The sequence below is a fragment of the Lolium perenne genome, chromosome 1 (genome assembly GCF_019359855.2).
Source record: "Lolium perenne isolate Kyuss_39 chromosome 1, Kyuss_2.0, whole genome shotgun sequence".
Taxonomy (NCBI): Eukaryota; Viridiplantae; Streptophyta; class Magnoliopsida; order Poales; family Poaceae; genus Lolium; species Lolium perenne.
The window spans coordinates 17,453,340-17,462,217 of NC_067244.2; the positions used below are offsets into that span (position 1 = coordinate 17,453,340).

Consider the following 8,878-nt stretch of genomic DNA (forward strand, 5'->3'; position numbering starts at 1 on the left):
TACTAATTAATTTCAAAATAGTGTTTTCAAAAAAAAACTTTGGTTTCAAAGTATTCAAAATCAAATATATCTTTGTTTCAAGGTTTTCAAAATCCTTAATGCATTCTTATTTGAGAAAACAAAACGTTAGAAAACTCTATTTGCAAAATATTGCCAAGTTGCCATTTAGGCCAAGTGCAAATAATTATTAATTTATTTTTCGTAAATGGTTTTTAAATAGGTTCCTTGTTATCCTAAAACACTATTTTGATTTTTACAAATTTTTATAAACTTGTTTGGTATGTGTATGTTGAAACTATTCACATATAGTCATAATGGCATAGTAGTAATAAAATAATATAAAATAAAAATTTATAAAATTTAAATCCTTTTATTATCCTATACTGAGAAATATAATTTTACAAACTCGTAGAATTTCGTTTCACTCAAATCGGAATTATGAAACTCATTTTATAAAAGAAACAAGTAACAGAAAAAGGAAAAAAAAAGAAGAAATCGGGCCGGCCACCAGGCTGACCGGCCCAGCAGGCAGGCCAAGCCCAGCCGGACCGACCGGCCAGGTCAGAGCGATCGATCGAGCTCGGGTTCATCCCTGTCACGAAACTATTTTCGTTTTGGTAAAACTTATCTCTACTTAAATCAACTTTTCTTAAGCTACACAACTCCGATTTCAGATCCGTTTGTTTCTACGCGTTCCTAACTTCGAGCCCCACCTTTTCCACCGACCTATGATCTATATAAACTCTCCACCAGACCGCAGTTTCGTTTTCCCTTTCCTTCTCTCGAAATCCTACATCAACGAAATCTTAACTCGTTGATTTGACCACCAAAACTACCTCGAATCGCCTCGGGCTCTACACGAAAGTTGTAGATCTCGTCGAGATCTTTCAATCCCGACCAATCTCATCTCTTTTCATCCACCATACACGGATAATTTCGCATCGCAAGGTGTCAGACCTGACAAAAGGAATCTTCAATTAGTTCGTGCTCGTTCCACGAAATCCAAATTCCTTTGGTGAGTATGTAGATCTGATCATCCTCTACAACTTTCATGTTGAAAGTTTTTCGATTTGACGTACGGATTTATCGCTCATCTACAGATCTATTTCGAGTCAACCGGAGCCAAATCGAGTTTCAAAACGATCTCGAATCGTCATGACCTCAACACGGAAGTTGTTCCTCTCGTCAAGATCTTTCAATTGCCGCAAGTTTCACCTTGTTTCGTTCACCGAGCAAGGAGAAAATCGTGTTGCAAAATTCAGAATCTTATAAGGTATAACCCAGATCTTGTCAAACTCATTAATCCGTTGTAAAAAGTAATTTATGCGTTAAATAGATCTATTAATTCTATACAACTTTGATGTAGAAAGTTTTTCCATCTGAGCAAATTTTTCTGTCCACTTTATGACATCATCATGACATCAGCATAGTCAACTCAGTCTGGTCAAAGTCAAACCGCGGTCAGCAGTACAGTCAGCGGTACAGTCAGCAGTACAGTCAGCAGTCAACTGTACAGTCAGCAGTCAACTATACAGTACAGTCAGCGTCTCAGTCAAACTCGGTCAAACTAATTTTAAATGTAAATTTTAAATATCAGATTATGTGTCTAACTTAGAAATTCATTATAAAATCATCCAGAGGTCCAAAATTTACAAACTTTATATCGTTGAAAAGCTTATAACATGTAGAGTCCAAATATGCAAGAATACTGTATATGTTATGCATTAGTTTTCGAATCATAATTCAAATGATTTAATTAATCCTTTTTCACTATAAAAATTATATCAAATAATCTACTAGTCCAAATTTAACAAATTTGTACTTTCTGGAATCCTCAGATCATGTACTTCAACTTGGTATAGGAGTTGTACAACTTTGACACGTGCACAAACTTGCTTTAGTAAAATCTATACAAATCAGTAATTTGACGATAATTCAAATTCTATAAATTATTTTTGAATAATTCCAATTGGTCTAATCTTGTACTACTGTAACCTATCCAGAGAAGTCAAGTTCATATTTTTACAACCCATAATGCTTGCTGTAGCTAATTAATATGGTTGTATATGTAAAGTAAATACTCGATTAATGGTTTTCTAAATCAAATTAAATGTCCAGAATACTTTATTAACATTGCACATATCAGAGAGCACCTAATACAACATATACACACTACCTCTCTTGTGAAATAAATTGGTGCATAGCATGCATGCATGTCTATGATTGTTCATGTAGAATGTTTGTTTGATTTTGTTGTTGTTGTTGAATGGTGTGTTTATGTTGTGCTATATTTTATATTATAGTTCGTACGGAGAGGCACGTATTTTTGATTAAGAGAAGTGAACGCGCTTCGACTACCAAAAGGCAAGTGACGCTCAACTTCCTACTTATTTCTATTAAGCATTAGTGTTTTCAAACTAGTATGCATGGTAGGATTTTGTTTTCAAAAATTATGCTATGCTTATCAATCCTAGTAGTGTGTAGTCACCCTTGAACCATTGCTAGTATCCTTAGTATGCCTAGCAAATAACAAAATGCCACAGCTGTTTTGATTATTTTGGATTGTGAGTATTGAGAATTAAAAATTAATAACCCTAAATGAAACACCGGGGTGGATTGGTAAATGCTTGGAGGGCGGCTACTCAGGACCACATGACTCCTGTCTAGTTCTTGTCATGTGGTTGTCGTTGCCTGAGGGTACGCATATGTTGAGTGGCTACTCAGGGCCACATTGTGGTTGTCGTTGCCTGGGAGTGCACTTGTGGTTGGCCACTCAGGATTAAAGAGGTTACTATGTCGTCCATGTTTAGTTAGCTTCCAGTGCAACCTTATGGTATTATGGGCTCTGCCGGGATTAAGTAAGTTGTGAGGTCCAACTTGTTTGCTAGACATGATGATGTGGCTTGCAACCAACGGGAACGGGTCTAGCTAGTATGGTTGAAACCTCCTTCTGAAAGATCTTGTCTCATTCTTCTCTTGGGAAGGGTGGGTCGTAAGGTGAAAGTGCACAACCTCTCGAGAGTTAAAACCTAAGATCTTAGCCGTGTCCCCGGTTATGGACAATTTGAGCTTCTAGGCAGGGAATGTACGGAGGAATCTCATCACCTTTTCTGAATGTATTTAAAATTTTGTATCAACCTTTGAAAACTCATGGGAGATGTAACCATGTGATTATTCTAAAACCCATGGAGGATTTAACCATGGTGTGATTTCATAATGTCATTCAAAGATTTTCAAAATGTTTTGTTTTAAATAAAATGTAGGATAAAATTGGCTTTATGCAAATTTGCCTAAACTCCACTTGCCAAATATCATGTAGATAGCTATGCCCAAAACATCCACCATATAAGTGTCATTTGCCAGTACATCATTGTACTGACCTCCATTCGTGGGGCTGCATATTCAAACGTGCAGGATTTTCTGAAGAGAAGTACGTGGTAGGATCTCGAGTCTACATTCCAACATGACTGCCTGTGGCACATGAAGATGATGAAGGCTCATTGCTGATTTACTTTCCGTTGAGTTTATTCTGAGCTAGTCCATGTGACTATGCAATTTGTAAGGTTTTATTGTACCCTCTGGATCAACGATGTAGTAATTTGATACTATTGCAATGATTACTATATTTTGTAATGTGTGTGCTATCAGTGATCCCGGGAATAGCACTATACACAGGTATCTTGCCTTTATTTAAAGTTAGGGTGCTACAGATGGACAGCTCCATCCCCTTTATAGTGGTTGTCCATAACACGTTCAATAATTTTCATAGGTATTTTATACGGAATACTTTCAGCAGGTGGATTTAAAATATCAGAAGCATCATTAGAGTTATCGCATATGGGAGATAAAGTATTATCAGAGCAAATTTTCTCCCCTAAAGATGGGAAGCTAAAATGATCACAAAAACTAGCTTCCCCAAGCTTAGACTTCTCCATAGCATTAGCAGTAATTGCATTCATACTAATAACATCGCTACTAGCATGCAAATAAGGTTCCATAGGTTTTTTAATTTTCGCATCAAACAATTCTAAATCAGGAAAAAGATTAAAAAGCTCACCAATTTTTTTGTTGTTTTCCATTATGCCTAACTAGTGAAAATAAAAACAAGAAACAAAAAGATGCAATTGCAGGATCTAAAGGAAATAGCTTCGAGTACTTACAACGGCGAAAATAGCTTAGTAGCCGAGATCCGGAGTGTGAGTACCTTTTACCTTTCCTCCCCGGCAGCGGCGCCAGAAAATAGCTTGATGTCTACGCCCCCTCCTTTTCCTGTAGACAGTGTTGGGCCTCCAAGAGCAGAGGTTTGTAGAACAGCAGCAAGTTTTCCCTTAAGTGGATCACCCAAGGTTTATCGAACTCAGGGAGGAAGAGGTCAAAGATATCCCTCTCATGCAACCCTGCAACCACAAAGCAAGAAGTCTCGTGTGTCCCCAACACACCTAATAGGTGTACTAGTTCGGCGAAGAGATAGTGAAATACAGGTGGTATGAATATATATGAGCAGTGGCAACGGCACCAGAAAAGTGCTTTGCCCAGGATAGTAAACAAGCAGTAGTAACGCAGCAGTAGTAACGCAGTAAAACAGTAAACAAGCAGCGATAGCAGTATTTAGGAACAAGGCCTAGGGATCAGACTTTCACTAGTGGACACTCTCAACATTGATCACATAACAGAATAGATAAATGCATACTCTACACTCTTGTTGGATGATGAACACATTGCGTAGGATTACACGAACCCTCAATGCCGGAGTTAACAAGCTCCACAATTCAATGTTCATATTTAAATAACCTTAGAGTGCATGAAAGATCAATTCGACTAAACCAAGTACTAACATAGTATGCACACTGTCACCTTCACACTATGTAGGAGGAATAGATCACATCAATACCATCATAGCAATAGTTAACTTCATAATCTACAAGAGATCATAATCATAGCATACGCCAAGTACTAACACGGATGCACACACTGTCACCATTACACCGTGCAGGAGGAATAAAACTACTTTAATAACATCACTAGAGTAGCACATAGATGAATAGTGATACAAAACTCATATGAATCTCAATCATGTAAAGCAGCTCATGAGATTATTGTATTGAGGTACATGGGAGAGAGATGAACCACATAGCTACAGCGGAGCCCTCAGCCTCGGGGGTGGATTACTCCCTCCTCATCATGGAGGCAGCGATGGCGGTGAAGATGGCGGTGAAGACGGCGGTGGAGATGGCTCCGGGGGCAATTCCCCATCCCGGCAGGGTGCCGAAATAGAGTTCTGTCCCCCGAATTGGAGTTTCGCGATGGCGGCGGCGCCCCTGGAGTCTTTCTGGAGTTTCGTCAATTGGTACTGCGTTTTTAGGTCGAAAGGGGTTTTATAGGCGAAGAGGCGGCGCAGGAGGGCTGACAGGGTGGCCTCACCCTAGGCCGGCGCGGCCAGACCCTGGCCCGCGCGGCCCTATGGTGTGGGGCCCCCTGGCTCTCCTCCGACTCTCCTTCGGTGTTCTGGAGCCTTCCGGGAAAAATAGGAGGTTTGGCGTTGATTTCGTCCAATTCCAAGAATATTGCCCGAACAGCCTTTCTGGAACCAAAAACAGCAGAAAACAGCAACTGGCCTTTCGGCATCTCGTCAATAGGTTAGTTCCGGAAAACGCATAATAATGACATAAATTGTGAACAAAACATGTCGGTATTATCATAAAACAAGCATGGAACATCAGAAATTATAGATACGTTGGAGACGTATCACCCTTCTCCTCCTGGCTAGCTGGTGCTTGCTCTATCCCCCATCTCTATTCTAAAGATCTTGTTCTTAGTGAATAAAATCTTGAACAGTTATTCTATTCTTGATGTTTTTTGGCTGGTGGTGAAGTGTGTGTCGATGGATGTCTAGGGTTTGCTAGTAATTTTCCATTTATAACAATGGGCAGGCTCTTCCTTGGTCGTCACCAGAGCTGGTGATTCACTGGATGACTAGTCCTTGTGTGTGTGTTCTGAGGCATGCACCATGCCTAGTAAGCTGTGTGTGCGAGTTCCATGTTGGAACTTGGGCTGAGTGGATCAGCTCGGCTATAACTTGTGATTATCCTCCTAGTGGGTTTTTCCTTTGACATCCAAGTGGCATTGCCACTTGTTCAAATTGATGTTTGGTTTTGTTGTGCAGGAATTCAAGATGCTCAAATGGAGAAAGATGATCAATTTGAACAAGATGATCAAGGCAGTAGCTTAGTATTTTAGAATAGTCTCACTTTGTATTATTGTACTTTTATTTTTATTTTATAATCCATTTATAAATTGGTTTGTTGTAATATAAATGAATATTGTAAAGACAATGTATTATGTGTGATGATCAATAAATCTCAAAGTTTTCCCTATTGAGCTATTTCTAATTTATTCATATGCTTTTATTATTTGAATTCAATTATATTTCAATTTCAATATTGTTTTAAATATTCATAAGCTTGTTCGATTGTATTGTTTCAAATTTGAATATTAATTCAAATTCATTCCTCTTTCCAAACCCTAAATTCAAAAGAGATCATGTAAAAATTTATCGCACTCTCGAAACACTAAACCCTATTGGCATCGAGAGAGAAACTTGAAACCCCTTAGGTTTTTATGAAATAAAGCGAGAAAATTTTCCCAGTTTTGTGATGCAATGCACATCCCCACGATCGTCTAGAAACCTGGGGTGTTACACCTCGCGAGTGATATGATTTAGGAAGCATGGCCATGTGCGATTGATACCTTCGATCCGGATTACAGATTGTAGTATGATAAGCTTTTTCCCTAGAAGACCTAGGTATAATCGAACCTTGGGAAGCACTGCTAAAATGGTGTAAAGGAAATCTCTATAAGACTTTCTAGTGTATTTTATCTTCAGTTTACCGGACCTATCTAGTTTACTTTTAAGGGGGTTGTATTCAATGATGGGAATAGGCCAGGGTTAAGGTTTCACTTGCAGCTATGCATACACATATATAATTAAAACACATATGTGTAACAAATAAAATAGAGATAAGAGAATTGTGAGTAGCACATAAGTAAATACTCTTGCCCCTAAAGTCAGAGGCGGCAAGAGCTTCTTGGTCCAACCACTGTCCTTACAGCCACAAGCAACAATAGTTATTGAGTAAATGAATACAGACCAAAGCCTTAAGCTAGATGATTGTGCCATAATCCCGAATGAATCACTAAACATGTACCATTACTTTCCCCTTTCTGTCACTAAGGTTTCACGGTAGCACACTGTTGTGGGTATACTTTATGGGTATATCAACAACATGGCCTAGATCCAGCAAGCCCGGGTGGCCCATAGACGGTGATGGTGACATACGACCCATCGGGCGACCCAGTTGCTGTGGATCAAGATGGATGAAGTCCAGCCCAGATAACAGGAGCCGGATCTTAACCGCCATATGAAGATAGTGGGATCTGTGAAGGCCCATGAATTATCCGGATCCAATGTGGCGCATAAGAAAAGGTGGATCCTTGATGTGCACGACAATGTAATATTCCGTAGTTAGGCATCTTGTATTCCGGCTAGGACTCTCCATGTAAACCCTAGATCCGAGCGCCTTTATAAGCCGGATCCTGGGAGCCCTAGAGGCACAAGCACAACTCATTGTAACAACGCGAAAGCGCCCAAATATTTCCAGACAAGCAGCAGTAGGCCCTGACTCCGAGCATGTGTTCCGAAGCTGGGTAAATCACATACCACTGTCCCGAGGACTCTCCGCCCAATGGCCCCTACTTCTTCTCCCCCTCGTGAGGATCCCTCCTCCGAGGCACCGTTGAATAGGCAACGACAGTTGGCGCCCACCGTGGGGCCAATGGCATCTGGAGGCCGGAACCGGGAGGGTTCCGCCATGGGAAGCTACGGCGAATCCATCGATGTGGGGCGTGTTCTTTACGCCGGAAATTTTCTGATCGTCCCAATATGCGGCATCCACATCTTCATCAGCGAGACCGTCGATTCCGACGGGAACACACTAGTAAGTCACGCTGACGTGACCACCACTGAGCAGGACACAGTCGCGAAGATCCGATCTGATACGTAGGAACTTCCTAAGGAAGATTCCGCCTTAGATCAGGAAAATTCAAAACCCACCCAATCCGCCCCTGAGCAGGAAATTACGGTGGAAGACCAATGCAGATCCGCCTGGGTCTCCCAGGTGTTAGAGAAGCAAAGGTGTCACTTCGTGCACTTCCTCGCCCATACCGCAGGAACTGCCCCTCCACAGGACGGAGCTGGTCCCATGCAGGTTGAGACACCCGCAGACAGCAACGCTCTGGATCAGCAGGAGGTTATCGGAGACAGCGACGCTCCGGGACATCAAGAGGATGCCGGAGACAAAGAAGAATCAATCTTGGGAAACCTGAGCCCAACATCTGGCGACACTTCCTCCATGGACACGGAAGAGTATAATCGCGCACTGAAGGAAGTCGGAGGTGATGGACAATCTAAAGCGGAATCCGCCTAGCCTAAGGAGGACCTTGCGACCATAGTTGGACTGGAGCAGGAAGGAGAAGATGAAACCAACCCTTCCGACCCAGAACCTTCCAATTTAGGAACTCTGCCTTCATGGGTACGGCAGCACGAGGAATACTTAACACTGGAGGAGCTCGTGGAGCAAGCAGGCATAGGCACTATAGCGCACACAGAAGTCCTCAACAAGCCTATAACTCCTGACGAAGCCGCAGTTCCAGAAGCTCTTAAAGCTACAGGGAAGGAGATGCTGGCCACTGCCAGGAAAATTTCCAACACCGCAATGGCGATGCTGGAGGAAAGTAAAGAGGCAGAAAGTGTCATGAATAATTTCCTCAAAAGAGAGCGTGAAGCTATAGAATCGCTGGAGAAGGCCAAGAAACTCCGGGA

The 8,878-nt window shown here is 41.3% G+C and overlaps 1 long non-coding RNA gene across 1 annotated transcript; it reads left to right on the top strand.

Annotated features, from left to right (window-relative positions):
- Positions 1-2,301: 2,301 nt before the first annotated feature.
- Positions 2,302-3,633, top strand: LOC139835980 (uncharacterized). The gene is made up of 2 exons (XR_011751493.1): positions 2,302-2,364; positions 3,415-3,633. It is a non-coding gene; the product is annotated as an uncharacterized lncRNA (long non-coding RNA).
- The last annotated feature ends 5,245 nt before the right edge of the window (positions 3,634-8,878 follow it).